We start from the raw sequence: 9,815 nt of genomic DNA, 5'->3' as shown, positions 1-9,815 counted from the left end.
CATCCCATATGGGCACCAAGTTCTAGTCCCTGTTGCTCCTCTTCTAGTCCAACTCTCTGCTGTGGCCTGGGAAGGCAGTGGAGGATAGCCCAAGTGCTTGGGCCCCTGCACCCGCATTGGAGACCAGGAGGAAGCACCTGGCTCCTGGCTTTGGATCGGTACAGTTCTGGCTGTGGTGGCCATTTGGAGAGTGAGCCAATGTAAGGAAGAGCTTTCTTTCTGTCTCTCTCTCACTGTCTATGACTCTACCTGTCAAACAAATAAATAATAAAAAAGAAGCAGTCATTGAATGAGGGACAGTCCTCAAATCTGAAGGAAGGGAAGACTCCCAATTCCTTAATGGCCCTGTCTGAATATTTCTGGGGCCCGTGGACTCAAGAGCATTCTATAAACTAAATATCCCATGCCAAGAAACTGAAATGCTTACAGATGTCAGAGGTAAATGTGCAATTTTTCAACTGACATGGGAATCACTTACTTTGTGCTAACTTCCCCTTCAGGACACCATCTTGACAAATTCTATTATGGAAGTTGATGGTAAACCTCACTCTCACTCTGCAGCAGAGACAAGAAATAGCTCTGGGTGCATTCACTCAGAAACTGGATCCACTTTCACAGCCAGTGGCCTATTTTTCTAAGAACCAAGATTTAGTGACTGAAGGAAGTACTGAGTACTTAAGGACATTTGCAGCTGCAGAAATCCTAGTGGATAGAACTGCCAAGCTGACTGTAGGGTAGCTACTTGAAGTTCAAACTCCATACTAGGTGCAAGGTGTTTTATATGGTAAATGACATTTTTGTTTAACAAGAGAATGCCTTCCTAAATACCAGAATTTTAATTTAGACTCACCTGAGGTAATTCTCAAGGTATGCCAAGTCCTGAATCCAATTATTTTTCTATCATTTGAGGGCACTGAAAAATTAACTCACTCTGTAGAGACCGTAGAGGAGGTCTTTTCTAGCAGGCCTGCTCTGTGAGATGACTGTGGAAAATCAGCTGTTGAATGGTTCACAGGATGGAATCAGTTTTACAAAGGAGTTAGAAAGGCAGCATACACCATAGTGGATTATAGTCAAGTGATAGAAGCTCAGGCATAGCCATCTACTACTTCAGCTCAAAAGGCTGAACTTACTGACCTAATTACAGTCTTACAATCAGGACACGTTCAGACTTAATATTTACACAGATCCCAAATAGACTTTGCTTATGTTACATGAATATGCTGCAATCTGAAAAGAAAGAGTTCTACTTCCATCCTTGAGCTCATGGAGAAGAAATATTAGCTCCCCTTTGCACAGACTTAGAACCACTGAAAGGGGACACCAAAAAAGAAATCGCTACATCAGACAAGGAAATGCACTATCATGGAAGTAAAAGAGGCTGCTATCAGATTTTAGAATGGCTCTCATATTGCAGTCTGTAGATACAACTGAAAAGCCTTTCTAGCCATGCCTGAGATAGAATGAGCTCAGCAACAAGTTTACACTAAAGATGTCAGTGGGTGCTAGAACTAAATTGTAACATCATGCTCCCAATGGCCTCAAACTTGTCTGGGAAGAGGAAATCTAAGGCAGATAGTTCCTCAGGTATTGTGAGGGAAAGAACTGTGTGCATAATTTTGTAAGAAAATCAACTCCTTCCTATACCCTGTTACAAAGTAATCCTAGTGCTTACACCGGATAACCCTTTGTACACATTAGTATACCAAGGAAAGATACATTCTCAGTTGAAGACTAGCAGATGGACTTTACTAAAAGACAGCCAGAGATTTCCATTCCTGGCATAGACAAGGGCAACTATTCCAACTCAGCAGGAAGGGGTTTCAGAAGATGGACTTTTTCCCTTTAATCTCTTTTAAAGATTAAGGGACAGAAGTCTTTGAGGGGGGATGATATAAGGTAACTAGCAAGGGTTTAGTTCTATCTAAGTGAAATGGAGTTTTTGCCATTCCTTTATTTATTCTATGACTTTATTCTATCACCTGTAAACTTGATTTATGCACATTGCCAGGATGCACCTATATCTCATCTGAGTCAAGACAGATCCAACACCATGATGGGAATATGGAATTTAATTTCACAAGAAAATGCCACAAAACTTCAGGCAAACTCCATGCATGCTAAGGCACCACCCTGTTTGTTTATTTATTCAACTAAGACACCTCTGCCTACATTATGAAAGAGACCGAAAATGAGGAGAGGCCTCTTTTGCTCAAGACCATTCTTGAAGATACTGCTCAAGGTTTCTTTTTCTGCTCTTCATAAGCAGCATTATGTCCCAGTCACGATGGGTATGTCTCCATGTTGATCAGCCTACACTCACATATGAATGTACATCCACTCTCACTTTTACATAAGTCATGTTATCACTTTTGTAATATACTATGTCTCTGCTTTAAGGTCTTATCTCTGTGGAAAGCAAGAACATGGATTAAAAATTAAAGTACCAGAATTCCAAGTTGCTATCCCTGCAGAGTCTCTCCAGGTTACATTGCCACCACTGAGCTCCACATGAGCCAGGTAGGGTTACAAAGCCCTACCTCCATTCCCCACCCCATGTGCCTCTAGGACCCTCCTCCTTTCCAGATTTCTACTGCTCTTCATCCTCTCAGGATAATGTCAATATCTGAGGGAATGAACTTAGGTAAGAAACTCTGTGTAGGAAAAACAACAGAAGTCTATGAATTGCTGGTTAATATACAAAAAGTTCTCCTGCAGGATAAGGACCAGATTAACAGCAGGAAATGCAGCTAGGAAGATTCATCTGGAAACAATAATGTCACTTTCAAATAAATTTACAATTTGTCATTTCAGTTTTTACAAGAAGTAGATATCAAAAGCATTTTTACCAGAAAATAAAGGGAGACGGTTTTCAGCCCGCCCCAGTGTGAAATGATTCCCACTGAGTGGGTTTGCAGAAGGATAGCAACTGGTTCTTTTCTCAAAAGAAATCTTGACTTCAAGGAAGCATAATGTTTTAACTACAAAAGTGGAGCTGTTTCTCAAAGATGATACCAATAATGATCCAAGTGGTCTGAGGAACAGTTAATGGCTATGAAATTTTGCTTTCCTGGACTTGATATAGTTCAGACTAAAGTAGACATCATGAGTCACACCATGCAGGCTGTTTTCAAAATACTGGAGAAATCCTGGCAGACCAGAACAGTACAATAGTGGATATGAAGAATGAATTTGGTGTTGATGTAACCACCAAAAAATCTTTCTTGCTGATGTGATTGATAATGATTTCTGGAGACTCTGGCCATCAGAAGATCAAAGCCAACAAAAAGGCAAACAGTGTTATCTTGCCCTGAAAGAAGTGTCTCCTGGGGCTGGTGCTGTGGTGCAGCAGGTTAACACCCTGGCCTGAAACACCGGCATCCCATATGGGTGCTGGTTCTAGTCCTGGCTGCTCCTCTTCTGATCCAGCTCTCTGCTATGGCTTGGGATAGCAGTGTAAGATGGTCCATGTCCTTGGGCCCCTGCACCCACATGGGAGACCCAGAAGAAGCTCCTGGCTCCTGGCTTCAGGTCGGCACAGCTCCAGCCATTGCGGCCATCTGGGGAGTGAACCAGCGGATGGGAGACCTCTCTCTCTGTCTCTACCTCTCTCTGTAACTCTGACTTTCAAATAAATAAAAATAAATCTTTAAAAAAAAAAAAGAAGTGTCTTCTGATGGACACTTGATTTTATAGGAGCGAGTTGCAGAGAGTGGAGTTATTTCTGAAATCAGAAAGTGAATGCAGGGTTGTGATATGGATGGGCTTGACTTTTGATCTTGGTCACTGTGCAAAAATCGGTGAGGCTTGTGAAGCTTCTGGAATCCCACATGAACTCCATGTAAGCATAAAGGGCCAGATGAAACCCTCAGGATTGAAGCATATGGCATCCATACTAGGTTCATGTCAGTGGTGGGCAGGAGCAATGGTTCTGGCACAGTAGTATCTGGTAACACGTCTACACAGTTCTTAGCTGTCCCCATTCCACCTCACACAGGGGACCCCAAGATGTATGGTCTCTTTAACCTCCCAGTGTTGTCAGCTGCTCAACCATTGTTTGTCTAGGATTGGCTCTATTTGCTGCTCAAATATTTGAATTAAATAACCATTTAGTATGGGTCATACTGTAAGCAAGCATAATGAACATGTGAATTGTCTCAAAGTAGGCTGACAAGAAAATCAGAGAATCTAATTCATAAAAAAGAATTCTATTGCATTTTTTAGGAGAAAACTCTAAATTTCCACTTTAGCTGCAAAAAAAGAGCAGTTAGTTGAAAAGACTACTAATAAATCAGAAAATAAAATTTACTAGTCAATAAATGCTTGTTATCTAGAAACATGAGAAGAAAAATTAGGTACATAGACTTGCTAAAGAACTTCTAAAGCTTCATCCTTTCAATGAACGTGTAGAAAGCCAATTACTGACAAGAGGATGGTAGAAAATAGTTCATTTGCAATATGCTAAACAAGGAATCAAGGAACTGGTGCTCAACTACTAGACTCTAAGAGGGCTTAGAGGCAATGAATTTCAAATTCCAAGTTGAAGCTGAATAGTGTACTATTAACACATCAGTGGTTGGGCCTCTGGTTTGTTCACAGTTATTATGGTCTTATGAGATAGATAGTCATAAAGCTAGGAAGTGACATGGAGCTAAGGATTGTTCAAACTATATGAACCACCCAAATTCCTGCCATGCTGATTCCACATGGTTGAAAACTTGGCACACCAACTCCTCATCTTGCAGCTAAGCTTCACCTTCTGCCATGAACTGGATGCCATGACACATTTCCTGGAGTTGACCATGTATGAAGAAGCTATAACCCAAACTCAATCTCCAGAGCCCTGCATTGATCACCATGCATTACTGATGCATAAAGGATGACCTCAGCATGATTGGGGAAAAGTTTCCCTAATGAGGTTGCTCCCATTCATGTCTGAGTGTGTACTATCTCTTTGCGTCTCAATTAACGCTGTTTTTTTTTTTTTTTTTTTTTTTCTGCTTACCTCTATCTATGTCTTCCACTTGTTGTCTTACGTGTAGAAGAATAAAAACCTGGACTAAGTTTAGCTGGGGGTCTCTCCAAGCTCAGCTGGGACACTCGATCCCAGCAATATAATATGGGGTTTCTAACTCCCACAACATTTACTTTGGTCAGTGTTACTGGCCAACCTGTTCTTTCTGAGACAACAAAGGTGGGTTGAGGTCTATTTGGGTCTAAGGGTACATTGAGTATTATTCTCTTTCCTCAGTGCTTATGAGTTTCTGCAAAGGTTTTCTAACAGAGGCTAACATTGAATGTCAGCTATGTTAATGATAGGTAAATCATCATGATTCAGGATTTGGACTGTTATTCTCTCATCTCAATTAGTTATTGTTTACAGATGAATTGAAAATTAAGAAATAGGATGACTGAGTAAGTCTACAAGAAAGATAACAGGAGTAGGAGCTAAGCTTCATGGGATTAACTAATTTTACAATAAGTAAATAATAATCATAAATTCACCCAATTTTAGAAAATGCAGCTCTCAAGCAATACTCATTACTTTTCAGGTAACTCAGTTGCTTAGCCAAATTAAACAAAGAGACGTTTACCTAAATGTACATATTACTCATAATAGAAGTGCATTTTAATTTATATGGTGTTTTAAATATAGTGTTAATTTTTAGCTCATATTCTTGTATTACTCATGTTTTTCTTATTCCTATTTATATGAATCTCATAACTCTGTTAATATCTGTCACTCTATTAGATAGCAATATGGGAATTAGTCTATGTGTGTAAGAGGGCCTGAAGGATAAAAATGCATATTTTTGTGTGGTTGAATGAGGTAAAAAGCTTAGAAGCATACCTAGGAAGCAGTCTGGCAATTGCACATCAAAAATCTTGCCCTTGCTTGATCATCTTTTGAGATGGGTTCCAGTTCTTTCCTGGGGTTTCTTAGGGTGGGGGAAGCCGGATATGCTTGGGAGAGAGGACAAGAGAGTGCAAGAGAGAGATCAGGAGACAGAGATTAAGGGAGAGAGAGCCCATGTCCTGTCATACCTTTGTTTGAGGAGCACTGAATCCCATTAAGGTGGGGGTGGAGCTGTCACCTGTGGTTGGGCCATCTGACCATCTAGCTTGTAGCAATGGTTGGAGGCAGGGGGCAGAGCCTAGGAGGGTGTCCATGGCATAGATGGTGCCACAGATATGATGGCACCATTTTACTAACAGCATGCATTAAATCACTGGCCCTGAACCCTCAAGCCTGAAGAAACTGCACTCAGATAGATAACATAAAGGTACAGCTTAGTGAAATGTTTACTGCTCAGGAAAGCCCCTCACTTGGGGCATTCCAAACTGCTAAGACAATGCACTGCATACTTCACCAAAGAGCTTTACTGTGTATTCCCTGCCCACCTTATGATCCAGGTGGCACTCTGCACCTCTCCTGAAAAGCAGCTTAAGAAGGGATTCTGCATGCTGCTCAGATGAAATGAATCTGGCTTCAAACTTCTGCCATCTATCCAGGCATGCTCAACCCCTGCTCCATTTGCCCCCCCGCCCCATTCTGTCACTCCTGTTAAAAGTCTTATCTATTTTAACTGGTCTCCTTACCTTATTCAATCCTTAAAATCCTTAAACCTAACAATACCCATATCTGTAAAACTCTACTCTAAGGTACACTGGGGTCTCAGTTCTTCACTGAGATGCCCACCTGGTCTGCCTGGTGTATTGTTTTCATTAAACTTGGCTAGCATGCTTACTGCTACTCTCTGTTTCGCATCTGAAATTATTTTCTTGCACAAAGAAAAGAACATCTTCTCAGCCATCTCTAGCATTACCTCTATTTATCTCTGGCTAATCTGTGTATAGGAAAAAATTCATTCATCAATATTTGAAAATCATGTCAATATTAATATTTAATTTTAGCAGAAATTGTTCATTTAAAATAATTATGTTTACACTCATTTGGATATCATGATAATTTAAGAATTTCAGTTTTTTTTTATGAAGAGACAGCAAAAGAAATACTGTTTCAGCCATTTTACAAGAATGGCCAATGTCCTGAGAAAGTAGGTGTATCTCCTGTGATTCTTTCACTCTGTGTTTAGAAATTTTAACAGAAATGTTATAAATATTTAAAATATATACTAGCAGGCAAAATGTGAAGACACTGTAGATAGAAATTTAAGATTTTTTTTTCTTTTGCTTAATAGCTCTACCCGAAAATCTAACAATCTAATGATATAATTCACTATAATTATGTGTAAACTTAAAATCACTGTGTGTGGGTTTTATTACAAAAGTGCATTCAAATTCTAACTCTGAATACAACCTAGGTATTGTATATCTTGAATTTTTAGTGCAACAACATTTGCATTTAAGCAATGGAAATAATCAACTTAATTTGCTATCCTAGAGAGCATGGAAGTGGCTTTGATTAGCCTATTGAAAGCTGTGTTGTTCCCCTTGAGTAGGATGCAGGGGGTAGAATTGCCAAAGTGTTGCAACTCAGTAGGAATCCAGGGTGTTAAGACAATATAAAATTGACTATATAAAAATCAAAGAAGGTATTGACTGGGAACAAGCAAGTTGTTTAGGCTGCAATGGTGATATGAGATAAGGTAGGTAGATAGATGAGGGCCACAAAATGGAAGCTACTGCTTCTCCACCTTGTGTAATTTTATTGATCAAATAACTCCCTTCCCAGAATGAATCTCATTCACCTGGGACCTAGAGAAAATGTAATGTAGCCATTCCCTTTCCAATGTCATAAAAGGAAGCCAGCAACAGGGAGGTGCACTCACTCGCTCTCTCTGCTCTCTCTCTCTCTCTCTCTCTCTCTCTCCAGATGAGATAATACAAGGTGCTGAGGCACTGTCTCTCTACTTCCTTTCCCCATTCATTCCTGGATCACTCTACTCCTCAATTATGCTTGCGTCTGTCTGTATATGTGTGTGTACTTGCTTTCTCACCTCTTAAATGGACTTTGCCATTCTGTGAACCAAATATGTACCTGTACTCAGAATATTTAAGTTAAAGGCAAGAGCTTGGAATACAAATCTAGATCTCACCTCTCTCATAGCAGATGTCTCTGTCTTCTGGAAATAATTTATCCACATCACTATGCTCCAGTCATGAATATATGGGATTTTTTTTCACTAAATGTTTATTCTATATAATTTTGGAAAATGATCATCCAAAAGGATTGACCCAGTGCTCAAAGAGTGTCATATTTCTTCTCACTAGCAAGCCTGGAAAATCTTATAATCCATGGGGCACTGGGTAAAAGGTCTTATATAGACAATAAGGACTAACTCCTAGAATTATTACTGTACTAAAATTGAATAAAAACACCATATAAATACCACTAAGGATCAAACCATTTCAAACAATTTAATTAAAAGATCAGAGGTTCTTCTTAAGATACGAGATTAACTATCACTCATTAAAGTAAAATCCACAATGTCTTACATCGAAAGTTAATAAATATGCAAATAATTAGAAAAATGTCTAATGCTAGTATTCAATCAATAAAAATAATTCTCCAAAAGTAAACCAATGATTTACAGTTACAAATCACAAGAAAATGGTTAATGTAAATATATGCCATAGTTTTAAAAGTATTTTGCTAAGTTGTATATATTTACATGGAATATATATAGGATGCCTGTATTTGCATACAAAAACATTCACAGATATACATGTATAATGAGTTCTTTTTTGTAAAGATTTATTTATTTATGTATTTGAAAGTCATAGTTACAGAGAGAGAAGGCGAGGCAGAGGGGCAGAGAGAGAGAGAGAGAGAGAGAGCTCTTCCATCCAGTGGCTAACTTCCCAGTTAGCCACAATGGCCGGAGCTTCACCGTTACAAAGCCAGGAGCCAGGAGCTTCTTCCAGATCTCCCACACAGGTTCAGAGGCCCCAGGACCTGGGCCATCTCCCACTGCTTTCCTAGGCCATAGCAGAGATTTAGATGGGAAGTGGAGCAGCCTGGACTAGAACCAGTGCCCATATGGGATGCCAGTGCTTCAGGCCAGGGGGTTAACCCGCTGCACCACAGCACTGACCCCTATAAATAGTTCTAATTTTAGATGTGTTTACATTTATGGCTTATCTGTGTCTATACATCAACATGCACCTCCTGTTCCTGCTATGGGTAAAGAAAAAAAAAAATGTGCTTCCTTCTACCCTATTTAATTCCTGTCTAGGCTGTGAATCAAACTGATGTAAAATCAATTATCAGGAGAAAAGTCATTATCAATTGTATAAATATAAAATGCATGGGAGTTACACAAAGATATGTGACTTGAAGAAGAGCCGCGGGACTAAATCAGATGGTATCCTGAACAACAATAAAGAATACAAGCTTAGAGCTTCTCAGGACTGTTAGAGACAAGTTAAGGGATTTTTGAAGGGAGAAGAGTATAATGAATAAATTATGTCTTTATATAGATATGAGGCTCTCTAGTGTTAGTGGTTTCCTCTGAGTATCTCTCTTAGAATTTCCTAGCCCACTGAGGCCTAAGCCCCCCAAACCAATGAAACTGGGCGCAGATAGATAATATGAAGGCTGGTGGAATGTTTATTGCTCACGAAAGCCCATCACCTAGGATATTTCAACCTGCTTAAGCAATATAGTATAAACTTTACCAAGGAGCCTTTCTGCGTGCCTCACACTCACCTTAGAGGGGTCCATGTGGTCTTCTGTACCTTCCCCAACAAACAGCTTAAGAAGGGTCTCTGCCTGCTGCCCAAATCTAGCTTCAAACCCCTGCCCTCTGTCCATTACTGGTTGAATACCCACTCTCTTTATCCCCAATTCT

General features: G+C 39.7%; 1 pseudogene; it reads left to right on the top strand.

Moving 5' to 3' along the window:
• Positions 1 to 2,601: 2,601 nt before the first annotated feature.
• LOC133750526 (bifunctional phosphoribosylaminoimidazole carboxylase/phosphoribosylaminoimidazole succinocarboxamide synthetase-like) lies at positions 2,602 to 4,199 on the top strand (annotated as a pseudogene).
• The last annotated feature ends 5,616 nt before the right edge of the window (positions 4,200 to 9,815 follow it).

Source organism: Lepus europaeus, chromosome 2, assembly GCF_033115175.1.
Source record: "Lepus europaeus isolate LE1 chromosome 2, mLepTim1.pri, whole genome shotgun sequence".
Lineage (NCBI taxonomy): Eukaryota > Metazoa > Chordata > Mammalia > Lagomorpha > Leporidae > Lepus > Lepus europaeus.
The sequence above is the reverse complement of the archived record's forward strand: the minus strand, read 5'-3'. Positions and strand labels throughout refer to the sequence as shown.